General features: G+C 35.9%; 2 protein-coding genes across 2 annotated transcripts in view; both read right to left on the bottom strand.

The window, feature by feature from the left end:
* LOC138304940 (general transcription factor 3C polypeptide 1-like) overlaps nt 1-17312 on the bottom strand; it is a 363966-nt gene that overhangs the window by 329769 nt on the left and 16885 nt on the right. The gene's annotated exons all lie outside the window — the stretch shown is intronic.
* LOC138304941 (FMRFamide receptor-like) overlaps nt 1-17312 on the bottom strand; it is a 312390-nt gene that overhangs the window by 293561 nt on the left and 1517 nt on the right. The window contains exon 2 of the mRNA XM_069245357.1: nt 15827-15882. The gene's annotated coding sequence lies outside the window, so the exon portion shown is untranslated. The remainder of the gene's footprint in view (nt 1-15826; nt 15883-17312) is intronic.

Raw genomic sequence — 17312 nt, 5'->3', positions numbered from 1 at the left:
CCCCATCATTTGTACAATTTTGAATCCCCGCCCTATAAGGATGCTACCATTGCATTATGAGTGTTATCCCATGCTTAGTTTCAGAGTGGAAGTCCTTTATGTGGAAATAGCCAAATTGACCCCTTTTGGCCCGGCCCCTCAGGCCCCTAGGGGGTCAGCCCCACCATTTGTACATTAATTTTCAGTCGGTACCCCATAAGAATGCTACCAGTCAAATGTTATGGTTATGGAGAAGATTGAGTGGATTGTTGATGGACGGACGAATGGATGACGGACACCACGGAATTGCATAAGCTCCCCTTGGTCCTTCGGAAACTAAAAATAGTTTAAACCAGGCGAGTACCAGACCAGTACTCTGTGACCATCATATACGATATATCTCTCTTATACCAATACTGATTTTAAAATGTTGACCCCTCTCAAGGTCACAACGCCTATGTTGGATTTCGAAGGAAAAATCCAATACTCCAAATGCACATCTACTACTGTATCTGCTAACACAAAGTGTCATTTTGAGGAAATTTCTGGAATCCCATTGTGGACACGTTAATGGAAAGACAGATGGACAAAGTGATTACTACGGGTTCCAATATCTCTGGTGTGGGGCACTAATTAAAAAAATCAACATCTACAGGACTCAGCAAAAACAGAGCCACGATATGAATTACGTTACGGAGATTCACGGATTGATTGGTGCCGACGGGTATTTTACAACCTGGTGGTCTATATAGTCACATTAACAATTACCATAGTCAAGGACAAATACATGAAAATGGAACATGAAATTCCGCTATACAAAACTTTTCAATTTGTCATAACATAATTTTTCTAGCATATAGACATTGTTTCACATTTATTCCTAACAAATGGTTTTCTTATCTAAAATGAAAAGGAATTGTGCAATTTGTTTTCTAGAGGAAACACATCAATTGTCTATACTACACCTATCACAGAGACACTGGTACGCTTATCTCGCCACCACTGGATTGTTCAACATTAGGTATCAATTAAAGATAAATTCAGGAACAACCCAAAGGCTATAAAAAAAACATTTTACAAAAGAACAGGACTCCATGATGCCATATCAAAAACATTTCCCGTTGTTTTTTAACATAATTATTAGGACTATGATTGATGGCAGCCATACATGAAGTTGTGACACAAGTGTCCACTTGCCAGGTCAGGTCCTAGAAGTTCATGGATGACATTTCCCTCTAATATAATAAAGCCAACACTACCCGGTTATAACAAGGAAGCCTGCTGATGCCTGAACTCGTAAAAATGACACGAAAGTAAGAAGAATGACTAATGTGGAATCATTATGAAGGGAAAATGAGATATCCCACGGCGACAAGTACACTTGGTCAGGTCTAGGTGTGAGGGATAGCAGTGATTTTGGTAGAAATGTGTTTTCTGTACTGGAAATAGTGTCACTGGTAAGTTATCATACATAAGTGTTGATATGTCGATTCATTTGATGGAGTCAACAAAATGAGGACCATTACAGTAAAGATACTACTTATGACAAACAGTCACAATGCCCTCCCAGTACCATTGCCATTTATTGCAGTTTCAATTAAGTTTTATTTTCGAAGATTGAATAACATGGCATAAATGTTCCAAATGGAACATTATTTACAATATGTGTAACATAAAACGTCTCCATTCCAAATTTTCATCTTCATAGCCTCTGTCAAGGAAACACTGTACCGCTTACTCTTCAAGTCAACATCTTACTTTTTGAGTGAATATTAGTTTCCGCCAAAACTAATAAACAGAAGGGCGATTTGAAGGTCGATGTCACTAAAAATATTTGTCAATATTTAGATCGTAGTATTATTCTGGTCAGAGAGATAATAATAAAGATAAAAACACTATTTTTGGATCAGATTACGCCAAACACGCTAAGCTGCCGACTACAATATCCTGTTCTTTACCACCGCCTCTGCATGTCAAGGCTGAGAAAGCCAAATGTAATCCGTTATCGAAATGGGTTTTTTTTTTCCTTTTTATTTCAAGAAAATCAATTCTACAAACTGAAAAATTCCAAGAATGTGAAACTGCAATGAAAACATCAATATTTTATTGGAAGTGCTGTCTGCAAAAAAATGAAATCTTGCTGAATGGTAACTCAATATCAGAGGAGACAACGGATGTAAGCTGTTTCACACAAAGTCTGTGTTACCTACATCTCTCGCTGTTATATTCTGATACATAACTAAGTTTTGAGGAAACTACTGTGGTATCATGTATTTATGTAATCTGAGAAATGTTAAACCTGGTTCTGAGGTTCCTTGACTGATATGAGAAATGTTTAGCCTGGCTCTGAGGAACTTTGACAAAATGTGATCTGAGAAACCTTTAGCCTGGTTCTGAGGTTCTTTGACTGATCTAATAAATGTTTAGTCTTGTTCTAAAGTACCTTGACAAAATGTGATCTGAGAAATATTTAGACCAGTTTTGAGGTTCTTTGACTGATCTGAGAAATGTTAAGCACATTTCTGAGGTCCTATGAATGATCTGAGAAATGCTTAGCCTGGTTCTGAGGTACAGTGTATGATCTGTCAAATGCTTAGCCTGGTTTTGAGGTCCTTTGAGTGATCTGAGAAATGCTTAGCCTGGTTCTGAGGTACTTTGTATGATCTGTCAAATGCTTAGCCTGGTTCTGAGGTACTGTGTATGATCTGTCAAATGCTTAGCCTGGTTCTGAGGTACTTTGTATTATCTGTCAAATGCTTAGCCTGGTTCTGAGGTACTGTGTATGATATCTGTCAAATGCTTAGCCTGGTTCTGAGGTACTGTGTATGATATCTGTCAAATGCTTAGCCTGGTTCTGAGGTACTGTGTATGATATCTGTCAAATGCTTAGCCTGGTTCTGAGGTACTGTGTATGATATCTGTCAAATGCTTAGCCTGGTTCTGAGGTGCTGTGTCCACTGATTGTCTGGCCCTATTCCATTAGTTTAACCACCTACACATTCAGATGCAGATATCCCTGAGCTGACACTTCCTTATAGACAGCAGAATATCTAATAACATCGAGCCATAAAACACTGATTATAACCATCAATCCCACAATTCTCTTATTGATGCAACAAAAATAGTCCCGTCAAAATTATCACTGCTGCCATAAAATTTAACTCTATTGTGGAGTAATCTGTGGGAGTCACCATGATGATCATAAAACGAAATACCATCCACGAAATCGTAACAAAAATCAGACTTTATATTCCCTAAGAGCTAATAATGATTTTACCAATTAACCACCGAACTAGGCTCTATTTCACACCATCACCAAAGAGAGAGTAAGCATGCTCACCATTTACCTAAATAAAGTCAGATACCTTCATGATTATCTTTAAAAATGAAAATGGTAAAATCTTCTTGTATAATGTATATAAGTAGGAGCAAAATTCCAACTCCTCCCATTGAAATGAGGTTTGTTATTTGCATATTTTTCTAAGTCAATAACAGGATTGCACTATACTGAGGTGTACTTTATGTTTGACTGTTTTATTTTCAGGTGATTGGATGGTTTAATGGTTGAGTTATTCATCTTTCATCCTTTAGCTGGCACAGACATGAAAAGGTCATAATCATGTCGGTTTTCTCCAGGCACTCTGGCTTCCTCCCACTCCTGATCTATGACCATGACCTATCCTGTGCTTACATCTGGCCAGTTGAAAGTGATTTATATAATTTAAGTCATTTGTTTCTCAATCGTTGTAAAATAAAGTTTATAATTTTATAGTAAATTTCAGTTCATGCCACTTCATATTTTGGCCAAGATACTTTGGTATCAAAATATTACAATTTCATTAATGAAAAAATAAAACAAAATTTACATCCGCACCAACATAATGTCTCTGGATAATAGCCTCTCCATAAGTACCTAAAACAACTCCTAACTTGACAGAAATCCAAAGCCTCCTGTTCCACCCACAATTCCATGGGGCACTATAAAGATATTTTCTGATTGGTTTATTATCATAGGTTAATACCCCACCGAAGTCACAGAGAAGGCCGGCTGCTCAGTCTACCATCTACAGTAATAACCATGTCCGTTGTAATGGATCCACAGCCCACCATATATCCATCAAATTGTCAGCACCATCTCTGCCATGATCATTCTTCAAGCAAAACATTTTAAACTTTTATTTCCAATACCATACATCAAAACTTGGGTAAATTAAATTTTTCACCCAATAAATTACACCATGGTCATGTGATTGTACAGGATAAACCATAGAAACTGCAGATATTAGAGGGTCTATCCAAGTCTTTAGTCAGGATCTTTATCCAGTTGTGTATTTATCAGCATACCTCAAGTAAAATCATTTACATTTCAGAACATTTCAGTCTTACCCCAATAGTATAGGGGAATATAGAGCAATTGTCAGCGAAGGGACACAATTTTTATTCCAGCACCAATTATATATATATACATTCAGGTGCCATTTATAACATAATTTGACCTGTGTATCAAACCATCTGGCTATAAAGAACGTTTTGTTTACACAGATTTGACTGTATAGTGTAGGAAAGTACCATCTATAATATTGAGATTATTCTATTTTCTAACCTTGACTTTACTATATTCTGGATACTGTGATTATTCTATTGACTAACCTTGACATTTCTGTTATCTAGAATGATCACAGACCTTGCTGTACTCCAGATACTAATTATTCTATTATTCTATTAATTATTCTTTTGACTGACCTTGACCTTACTATACTCTTGATGTGATTATTCTATTGACTAACCTTGACCTTACTCTGCTCTAGACACTGATAATGTTATTATTCTATTGACTAACCTTGACCTTACTGTGCTCTAGACACTTATAATGTGATTATTCTATTGACTGACCTTGACATTACCTTACTCCAGATTATGTGATTATTCTATGGACTGACCTTGACCTTACTGTACTCCAGATACTGTGATTATTCTATTGACTAACCTTGACCTTACTGTGCTCTAGACACTGATAATGTGATTATTCTATTAAATGACCTTGACCTTACTGTACTCCAAATACTGTGATTATTCTATGGACTGACCTTGACCTGACTGTACTCCAGATACTGTGATAATTCTATGGACTGACCTTACTGTACTCCAGATACTGTGAATATTCTATTGATTGACCTTGACCTGACTGTACTCCAGATACTGTGAATATTCTATTGACTGATCTTGACCTTACTGTACTCCAGATACTATGATTATTCTATTGACTGACCTTGACCTTACTGTACTCTGGATACAGTGATTATTCTATTGACTAACCTTGACCTTACTGTACTCCAGTTACTGTGATTATTCTATTGACTGACCTTGACCTTACTGTACTCTGGATACTGTGATTATTATATTGACTGACCTTAACCTTACTGTACTCCAGATACTGTGATTATTAAATTGACTGACCTTGACCTTACTGTACTCTGGATACTGTGATTATTATATTGACTGACCTTGACCTTACTGTACTCCAGATACTGTGATAATTAAATTGACTGACCTTGACCTTACTGTACTCTGGATATTGTGGTTATTGTTTTGTCTAACCCTGGCTTTATTGTACTCTAACTATTGACACATACAATCCTAAAACACACCAATACATCCAAAGTATATATACTTAGCACACCTAAACCAGGGATAGGTTTTGAAAATTCATGGAGTGTTTAAGTCTGTATATTGTTCTTCTTTGGGACAATGTTTACGATGATTACCCACCCTATCATATTGTGGACAGTATAATTAAGGGTAATAGTTACGTCAACTCACTGACGTTAGTTGATTGGTCCAGGGTAGTAACTCTATATATGGTCGTTTACTGTCTACAATCTTTAATTGTTTATTGTTGGAATATGTAAATGTATGTGTGTGGATGACTGGATTGTCTGTTTGGTGGATTATGTAAATGTATGTGTGTGGATGACTGGAATGTCTGTTTGGTGGATTATGTAAATGTATGTGTGTGGATGACTGGAATGTCTGTTTGGTGGATTATGTAAATGTATGTGTGTGGATGACTGGAATGTCTGTTTGGTGGATTATGTAAATGTATGTGTGTGGATGACTGGAATGTCTGTTTGGTGGATTATGTAAATGTATGTGTGTGGATGACTGGATTATGTAAATGTATGTGTGTGGATGACTGGATTGTCTGTTTGTTGGATTATGTAAATGCATGTGTGCGCATGACTGGATGGTCTGTTTGTTAGATTATGTAAATGTATGTGTGCGGATGACGGAAATTGTCTGTTGTTGGATTATGTAAATGTATGTGTGGATGACTGAATTGTCTGTTTGGTGGATTATGTAAATGTATGTGTGTGGATGACTGGAATTGTCTGTTTGGTGGATTATGTAAATGTATGTGTGCGGATGACTGGAATGTCTGTTTGGTGGATTATGTAAATGTATGTGTGTGGACACTGGAATGTCTGTTTGGTGGATTATGTAAATGTATGTGTGTGGATGACTGGATTATGTAAATGTATGTGTGTGGATGACTGGATTATGTAAATGTATGTGTGTGGATGACTGGAATGTCTGTTTGGTGGATTATGTAAATGTATGTGTGTGGATGACTGGAATGTCTGTTTGGTGGATTATGTAAATGTATGTGTGTGGATGAGTGAATTGTCTGTTTGGTGGATTATGTAAATGTATGTGTGTGGATGACTGGAATGTCTGTTTGGTGGATTATGTAAATGTATGTGTGTGGACAACTGGAATGTCTGTTTGTTGGATTATGTAAATGTATGTGTGTGGATGAGTGGATTGTCTGTTTGGTGGATTATGTAAATGTATGTGTGTGGATGACTGGAATGTCTGTCTGATGGATTATGTAAATGTATGTGTGTGGACAACTGGAATGTCTGTTTGGTGGATTATGTAAATGTATGTGTGTGGGATGACTGGAATGTCTGTTTGGTGGATTATGTAAATGTATGTGTGTGGATGACTGGAATGTCTGCTTTTGTTGGATTATGTAAATGTATGTGTGTGGATGACTGGAATGTCTGTTTGGTGGATTATGTAAATGTATGTGTGTGGATGACTGGAATGTCTGTTTGGTGGATTATGTAAATGTATGTGTGCGGATGACTGGAATGTCTGTTTGGTGGATTATGTAAATGTATGTGTGTGGATGACTGGATTGTCTGTTTGGTGCATTATGTAAATGTATGTGTGTGGATGACTGGAATGTCTGTTTGGTGGATTATGTAAATGTATGTGTGTGGATGACTGGAATGTCTGTTTGGTGGATTATGTAAATGTATGTGTGCGGATGACTGGAATGTCTGTTTGGTGGATTATGTAAATGTATGTGTGTGGATGACTGGATTGTCTGTTTGGTGGATTATGTAAATGTATGTGTGTGGATGACTGGAATGTCTGTTTGGTGGATTATGTAAATGTATGTGTGCAGATGACTGGAACGTCTGTTTGATGGATTATGTAAATGTATGTGTGTGGATGACTGGAATTGTCTGTTTGGTGGATTATGTAAATGTATGTGTGTGGATGAGTGGAATTGTCTGTTTGGTGGATTATGTAAATGTATGTGTGTGGATGAGTGAATTGTCTGTTTGGTGGATTATGTAAATGTATGTGTGTGGATGACTGGAATGTCTGTTTGGTGGATTATGTAAATGTATGTGTGTGGATGACTGGATTGTCTGTTTGGTGGATTATGTAAATGTATGTGTGTGGATGAGTGAATTGTCTGTTTGGTGGATTATGTAAATGTATGTGTGTGGATGACTGGAATGTCTGTTTGGTGGATTATGTAAATGTATGTGTGTGGATGACTGGATTGTCTGTTTGGTGGATTATGTAAATGTATGTGTGTGGATGACTGGAATGTCTGTTTGGTGGATTATGTAAATGTATGTGTGTGGATGACTGGAATGTCTGTTTGGTGGATTATGTAAATGTATGTGTGCGGATGACTGGAATGTCTGTTTGGTGGATTATGTAAATGTATGTGTGTGGATGACTGGAATGTCTGTTTGGTGGATTATGTAAATGTATGTGTGTGGATGACTGGAATGTCTGTTTGGTGGATTATGTAAATGTATGTGTGTGGATGACTGGAATGTCTGTTTGGTGGATTATGTAAATGTATGTGTGTGGATGACTGGAATGTCTGTTTGGTGGATTATGTAAATGTATGTGTGTGGATGACTGGAATGTCTGTTTGGTCTGGGGATTATGTAAATGTATGTGTGTGGATGACTGGAATGTCTGTTTGGTGATTATGTAAATGTATGTGTGTGGATGACTGGATTGTCTGTTTGGTGGATTATGTAAATGTATGTGTGTGGATGACTGGAAATGTCTGTTTGGTGGATTATGTAAATGTATGTGTGGGGATGACTGGAATGTCTGTTTGGTGGATTATGTAAATGTATGTGTGTGGATGACTGGATTGTCTGTTTGGTGGATTATGTAAATGTATGTGTGTGGATGACTGGAATGTCTGTTTGGTGGATTATGTAAATGTATGTGTGTGGATGACTGGAATGTCTGTTTGGTGGATTATGTAAATGTATGTGTGTGGATGACTGGAATGTCTGTCTGGTGGATTATGTAAATGTATGTGTGTGGATGACTGGAATGTCTGTTTGGTGGATTATGTAAATGTATGTGTGTGGATGACTGGATTGTCTGTTTGGTGGATTATGTAAATGTATGTGTGTGGATGACTGGAATGTCTGTTTGGTGGATTATGTAAATGTATGTGTGTGGATGACTGGAATGTCTGTTTGGTGGATTATGTAAATGTATGTGTGTGGATGACTGGAATGTCTGTTTGGTGGATTATGTAAATGTATGTGTGTGGATGACTGGACTGTCTGCTTGGAGGATTATGTAAATGTAAGTGTGTGGATGACTGGAATGTCTGTTTGGTGGATTATGTAAATGTATGTGTGTGGATGACTGGAATGTCTGTTTGGTGGATTATGTAAATGTATGTGTGTGGATGACTGGAATGTCTGTTTGGTGGATTATGTAAATGTATGTGTGTGGATGACTGGAATGTCTGCTTGGAGGATTATGTAAATGTAAGTGTGTGTGGATGACTGGAATGTCTGTCTGGTGGATTATGTAAATGTATGTGTGTGGATGACTGGAATGTCTGTTTGGTGGATTATGTAAATGTATGTGTGTGGATGACTGGAATGTCTGTTTGGTGGATTATGTAAATGTATGTGTGTGGATGACTGGACTGTCTGCTTGGAGGATTATGTAAATGTAAGTGTGTGGATGACTGGAATGTCTGTCTGGTGGATTATGTAAATGTATGTGTGTGTGGATGACTGGAATGTCTGTCTGGTGGATTATGTAAATGTATGTGTGTGGATGACTGGAATGTCTGTCTGGTGGATTATGTAAATGTATGTGTGTGGATGACTGGAATGTCTGTTTGGTGGATTATGTAAATGTATGTGTGTGGATGACTGGAATGTCTGTTTGGTGGATTATGTAAATGTATGTGTGTGGATGACTGGAATGTCTGCTTGGTGGATTATGTAAATGTATGTGTGTGGATGACTGGAATGTCTGCTTGGTGGATTATGTAAATGTATGTGTGTGTGGATGACTGGAATGTCTGTTTGGTGGATTATGTAAATGTATGTGTGTGGATGACTGGAATGTCTGCTTGGTGGATTATGTAAATGTATGTGTGTGGATGACTGGAATGTCTGTGGATATGGTAATTATGTAAATGACTGAATGTCTGTTGGTGGTAAATGATGTGTGTGGATGACTGGTTGTGTCTGGTGCATTATGTAAATGTATGTGTGTGGATGACTGGAATGTCTGTTTGGTGGATTATGTAAATGTATGTGTGTGGATGACTGGAATGTCTGTTTGGTGCATTATGTAAATGTATGTGTGTGGATGACTGGAATGTCTGTTTGGTGCATTATGTAAATGTATGTGTGTGGATGACTGGAATGTCTGTTTGGTGGATTATGTAAATGTATGTGTGTGGATGACTGGATTGTCTGTTTGGTGGATTATGTAAATGTATGTGTGTGGATGACTGGAATGTCTTTTTGGTGGATTATGTAAATGTATGTGTGTGGATGACTAGAATGTCTGTTTTACAGTTACTTACATACAGCTCTACAATCACTAGTAAGATCATGAATACCGAAGCAGACTTGGTCAGAGTAGGTAACTATGGATAGGGAGAAATCATCTTGGCAGTGCTTGGTATTTTTACCATTAATTTGTTATACACTGTTAAACATCTTTATTTCATGTGCTATTTACTTTCGCGTATTTCTAAATCCAAGTTAAATTGTTAACAGTGTTTTTTGCACTAAATAATATCTTCATCATTCATACAGATATAAATTCCCAATCAATTTCTAAATCTACAAATGTTAACTTTCATGAACTTAATTTCAATTGTAGATCACAAAATCTAGTTGTCTCAAAATAAAGTTACTTTACAGTATACATGTGCATTCATATATGCTGGGTGATTAATGATTTTCGTGAAAAAATATTGAAGTGTTTCCATTGCTGATTTAAACAAAGTGGTTTCAATAACATCACAATATCATACACCATCCAATGTAAACTGTTAGTAAAACTTTATCAATTATTATAAGTTTCATAATGTTATAATGACTTTTTCTTTGTTTCCATACTAAATCTTGCTTTCTGATTGGCCAATACTTTTTTCGCATACCACTATCAAAAAAAAAATCTGAAAATGGAGACATTGATGATGCATATTGATTTGGGAAAAGAAACCCTTGAAAAATCATATAATATGGTACAATAAGCATACTTTATTTTATCAAATAGATTATAAAATTAATCATAAGCATTGATATCCCTATTTTTCAATTTCATCGGAGTGTAACAGGGCAAGAGTAGTGTGCCGCGAGCCAGGCTCGAACCCGCGACCTGCTACACCTCTCCCCCCTTTCAAATGCGTTCGCCCCCGACCATAGACCTGTTCACCCCCGAACACAGACCAACCAAGGTTCAGTCTCCAATGAAGCCTCTCGATCTTATATAACTTTCGCTTGGTGTGGTCTTCGACACCAAATGTTACTGGCTTACTGATCTGCCGCTCTACCGACTGAGCTAAAGGGAAATTCCCCCTAGCACAAAGCTAGAAGGCGACCGTATCACTATGTACATTAGGTCATAGTGACTTTTTTTTTGTATTAGTGTAACGCCCTATTAACAGCTAGAGTCATTTAAGGACGTGCCAGGTTAGATGGTGGAGGAAACCCAGAGTACCCTGGGAAAAACCAGGGTCAGTGCTTGGCAACTGCCCCACATGTGATTCGAACTCGCGACCCAGAGGTGGAGGGCTTGTGGTAATTTGTTGGGACATCTTAACCACTCGGCCACCGCAGCCCCATCATAGTGACCTAATCACAGTGCAATGCACATCAGATAATTAGATCAAACAAGTATATTGTAGCAAAATGTCTTCAATGGGTCAAAACACCATAGACACAAGTATAACATGAAATTTCTATTGTGTAGCATTTCTAGTTTTCATAGTCGCTATGATATCATGTACATAAAACAAATAAAAATTATATTCACATATTACCATACTCTTAAACCATGAAAATGAAATGTAGCTACAAATATTTATACAGCAGCTCAACTTCTTCTGTATTGTAAAACTTTTCCAAATCCACAGCATTTTAGTTGCGTATGAGTAATGTTGAAGAAGACATTTAATTACATGTAATTCGCAGTGAACCAATGATAATTTAATGAGCTACAGTACAAGTCATTGTCTGTTTCTGACAGCAGAGGATGTGGATGTTTAAAATTATAGCTAATTATCTCCCCTTAGTGTTTGTTGGTAAAAACTTCTCATTCACTTTGGAAAAACAATTAAAGTGCTAATTAGCACTGTTCACTTTTAAGTGGCATACACAAATTTTAAAACTCTATTGGATTATTTTAAAACTGTGCATTCCTTTGATGATTCCGATTCTAATTAAACTTTAATGTGTAGTTTTGACAAGGAAAAATTAGTTTTGACATAAAAATTACAAGCAAGAACCCCATTGTTAACTTCCATATGTCGCCAGAGTTAAGTGAAAGATTTATGACTCTACCTTAAGGTAATTTTATTTGGCATAAACATTTCCTGCTACTAAAAATAAGAGTAACTAAATAGGGAAATGCATGTAAAAAGTAAATAAGATGATGTATAATTACGTAAGGCAGTTACCATGCACTTTACCTAATGCTCAAGTACAGCAGTAATAGATTACGTTCCTTAGGCTCTACAGCGCCATCATAACCCTGCAACCATTTTAGGAGAGAAACAATTACAATCAGATAAAATTTCATCAGTTTGATTTAAGATTTTTATAACATTAACAAATAAAAAAAATTTTTTATAACATTAACAAATAAAAAAAATCCTGTACCATAGAGCTTTATATCACATCTAAATAAAACAGGATCCATGCAGATAATTTGTCATCCAATCAGATATGATGAGTAGATAACACAGAAAAGAATTATCTTTCTACTACTTAGCGTAAGCGTTAAGCGCTTTTACTTACCTCTTCCGATGATTAGCAACAGTAGTTATGGATGACGTCATTGTATTAATGTCGTCATTGTTATTGTTAACTGTTACGGTCTTAAAAGGCTTAACTACACAAAGTTCATACCAAACTATCTAAATAAAACAGGTTTCATATGGATAACTTGTCATCCAATCAGATCTAAATAAAACAGGATCCTTACAGATAACTTGTCATCCAATTAGATCTAAATAAAACAGGATCCATACAGATAACTTGTCATCCAACTAGATCCAAATAAACGGGTTCCATTCAGATAACTTGTCATCCAATTAGATCTAAATAAAACAGGATCCATTCAGATAACTTGTCATCCAATCAGATCTAAATAAAACAGGTTCCATTCAGATAACTTGTCATCCAATCAGATCTAAATAAAACAGGATCCATACAGATAACTTGTCATCCAATGAGATCTAAATAAAACAGGATCCATACGATAACTTGTCATCCAATCAGATCTAAATAAAACAGGATCCATACAGATAACTTGTCATCCAATCAGATCTAAATAAAACAGGATCCATACGATAACTTGTCATCCAATCAGATCTAAATAAAACAGGTTCCATTCAGATAACTTGTTATCCAATCAAATCTTGATAAAACAGGTTCCATACAAATAACTTATCTTCAAATCAGATCTAAATTAAATAAGATCCATGCAGATGACTTGTCATCTAATCAGATTCTATATTATCACAACCCTTTCAACCAATCAGATTACATAGCATCATAACTACTTTAACCAATTAGATTCCATCATAATACTGAACCTGTCAACCAATCAAATAACATCACATAAAAATCCCTCAACCAATCAAATAACACCACATAACAATTCCTCAACCAATCAAATAACATCACATAAAAATTCCTCAACCAATCAAATAACATCACATAACAATTCCTCAACCAATCAGAACACATCACATCACTGTTTTCTGAACCAAGCATTGAGTTCTACAAATTCAATCAAATGCCTCAATACGTTCAGAGATAAGATCAGAATAGATGAATTATCGCCTCCCTGTTAGATCAGCGGGCCAGAAGAGGAAAGGTTACGACCTCTTGGGACACCAACACAATCTAATCTGTCTAGTAGTTCTAGTGGGTGACTAATTACTCCAGTCCTAATCTACAGTACAGTTCTGTGGGTTAAAGGTTAGCTAGATTTCTAATCAACGCCTCAATAAAATCCAGCTCTGAAATGCCATACAAAGTAATATATCCCCAATAACATGAGTACAAGATGGGGACAAAAGTGCACTTTCCTTAGACAATTTTCTATTATTCACATTTCAAGAAACCTCCTGCCAGGCTTGTCTTACTTGTGTTGTACACCTTTGTCAAACAGACATATATTTCCAACTACAACAAGACAAAGTGTCCGGCGTTATAGTCTCCACACAGATAGATCTTCATTTGGCTGGCAGTATACCCTAGTCTGGCGACAAAGTCAGACAACATTATCACCAACCTCCCAAATAATACAGACAATAACACATCAACACTACGATCAGTATCAATCACATCAATATCCCAGATATTATATACAATAAAACAAAGACTATCAATCTATCAATATCTAATGAACTGTAATCAGTGATCACATCAATATCCCAGATATTATATACAATAAAACAAGACTGTAATCAGTGATCACATCAATATCCCAGATATTATATACAATAAAACAAGACTGTAATCAGTGATCACATCAATATCTAATGAACTGTAATCAGTGATCACATCAATATCCCAGATATTATATACAATAAAACAAGACTATCAATCTATCAATATCTAATGAACTGTAATCAGTGATCACATCAATATCCCAGATATTATATACAATAAAACAAGACTATCAATCTATCAATATCTAATGAACTGTAATCAGTGATCACATCAATATCCCAGATATTATATACAATAAAACAAGACTATCAATCTATCAATATCTAATGAACTGTAATCAGTGATCACATCAATATCCCAGATATTATATACAATAAAACAAGACTGTGTAATCAGTGATCACATCAATATCCCAGATATTATATACAATAAAACAAGACTATCAATCTATCAATATCTAATGAACTGTAATCAGTGATCACATCAATATCCCAGATATTATATACAATAAAACAAGACTGTAATCAGTGATCACATCAATATCCCAGATATTATATACAATAAAACAAGACTATCAATCTATCAATATCTAATGAACTGTAATCAGTGATCACATCAATATCCCAGATATTATATACAATAAAACAAGACTATCAATCTATCAATATCTAATGAACTGTAATCAGTGATCACATCAACTTAGTGACAATATAATTTTAAAATTCTACTATAAACATTATGTACAGCTATGGCAAGGATGTTATTATATCTTGTCTTTGTAGAAACTACCATATAAGGAATATCCTATATCAGGTTCATTCTAAAGCTTGCTGACAAGGGATACTAAGTGATCAGATTCATCCTAAAGCTTGCTGTCTAAGGATACTTAATGATCAGTTTCATCCTAAAGCTTGCTGACTAGGGATACTTAATGATCAGTTTCATCCTAAAGCTTGCTGTCTAAGGATACTTAATGATCAGTTTCATCCTAAAGCTTGCTGACAAGGGATACTAAGTGATCAGATTCATCCTAAAGCTTGCTGTCTAAGGATACTTAATGATCAGTTTCATCCTAAAGCTTGCTGACTAGGGATACTTAATGATCAGTTTCATCCTAAAGCTTGCTGTCTAAGGATACTTCATGATCAGTTTCATCCTAAAGCTTGCTGACAAGGGATACTAAGTGATCAGATTCATCCTAAAGCTTGCTGTCTAAGGATACTTAATTATCAGGTTCATCCTAAAGCTTGCTGACTAATTGATCAGATTTACTAAAAACCTTCACATTAATTATCATTTTGTCCTCATGTGTTTGTTAGTTTCTTCTAGAATCATTCACATGTTTTTGTGTACCATATTATGACCTAATTTTACTTTGATGTCATTGTACTATGACGTCATGATTTACAAATAAAACAATTCAAATCTCCTGAAGAACAGCATGAGCCGCAAAAGCGCTAGGAAGGTATAACAACTGTTTTATTGTTGTGTTTTTTAATAATTGGAAACCATGACATGGACATGTTACTTTTTTACTTATATATATATCTAGCTCTTTCACTTACCAAATCCAGTGCCACTGCTTTTCAGATCCTTTAAGTAAAAGTGTTTTCAGTGTTCCCTAAAATAAAAGATACAGACATCATTTTATTGATAACAATAGAATTGGTTACACGACTGTAACTAAAGCCTACAGGGACCAGAGTTTTGTGTGATAATGTGTAACTACAGGAAACCAAATTAACAAGATTACTGAAGTGTCAATCTGATCAAAATTATCTACTGAAAGCTTAGTTATCATCTTGGTGCAATAAACTTCTGAAGGAACAACAAACAAGCTCATGTTAAAAAGATCTCTGAGACGAGCAAATCATGTTTAAAACATCTCAGAAACGAGCAAATCATGCCAGACCTCAGAGACAAGCCAATCATGTTTAAAAGCTATCTGAGACAAGCCAATCATGTTTAAAAGATCTCTGAGACAAGCCAATCATGTTTAAAAGATCTCTGAGACAAGCCAATCATGTTTAAAACATCTCAGAAACGAGCAAATCATGCCAGACCTCAGAGACAAGCCAATCATGTTTAAAAGATCTCTGAGACAAGCCAATCATGTTTAAAAGATCTCTGAGACAAGCCAATCATGTTTAAAAGATCTCTGAGACAAGCCAATCATGTTTAAAATCATGTTTAAAACATCTCAGAAACGAGCAAATCATGCCAGACCTCAGAGACAAGCCAATCATGTTTAAAAGATCTCTGAGACAAGCCAATCATGTTTAAAAGATCTCTGAGACAAGCCAATCATGTTTAAAAGATCTCTGAGACAAGCCAATCATGTTTAAAACATCTCAGAAACGAGCAAATCATGCCAGACCTCAGAGACAAGCCAATCATGTTTAAAAGATCTCTGAGACAAGCCAATCATGTTTAAAAGATCTCTGAGACAAGCCAATCATGTTTAAAAGATCTCTGAGACAAGCCAATCATGTTTAAAAGATCTCTGAGACAAGCCAATCATGTTTAAAAGATCTCTGAGACAAGCCAATCATGTTTAAAAGATCTCTGAGACAAGCTAATCATGTTTAAAAGATCTCTGAGACAAACCAATCATGTTTAAAAGACCTCTGAACTAATCAGATTGTTGATCAAAGCTATATAAACACCAATGAGGCCAATATTTCTATTCCAAAACATATCTTAGATTGTCAGGAAACAAGACGTGAACATGTATTAATATTAATAATACATAAAATACAAAACACAGTGCAGTGTTATACATTTATATGCTGATCTGGTTTTCTAGTACAGTTGTTAAATTTCAATTTGTTGATCTATTCATTAATCATAAAGAGCCTATGAAAGATGGAGTGAAAGTGATGTTGTTTTGTGATTAATGTCTATGTTTATGGTATGAATGTGATGAGTCATCTAGTACATGTATGTAAGTGGTGTGGTGACTGAGAGCCCTCCTGTGTGGGGACATTTGTTTATAGTTTTGAAGGCTGACCTCAAGGGTCCTACCTTGGCAGCCTTCAGATGTATAACATG

Source organism: Argopecten irradians, chromosome 12 (genome assembly GCF_041381155.1).
Source record: "Argopecten irradians isolate NY chromosome 12, Ai_NY, whole genome shotgun sequence".
Lineage (NCBI taxonomy): Eukaryota > Metazoa > Mollusca > Bivalvia > Pectinida > Pectinidae > Argopecten > Argopecten irradians.
The sequence above is the reverse complement of the archived record's forward strand: the minus strand, read 5'-3'. Positions and strand labels throughout refer to the sequence as shown.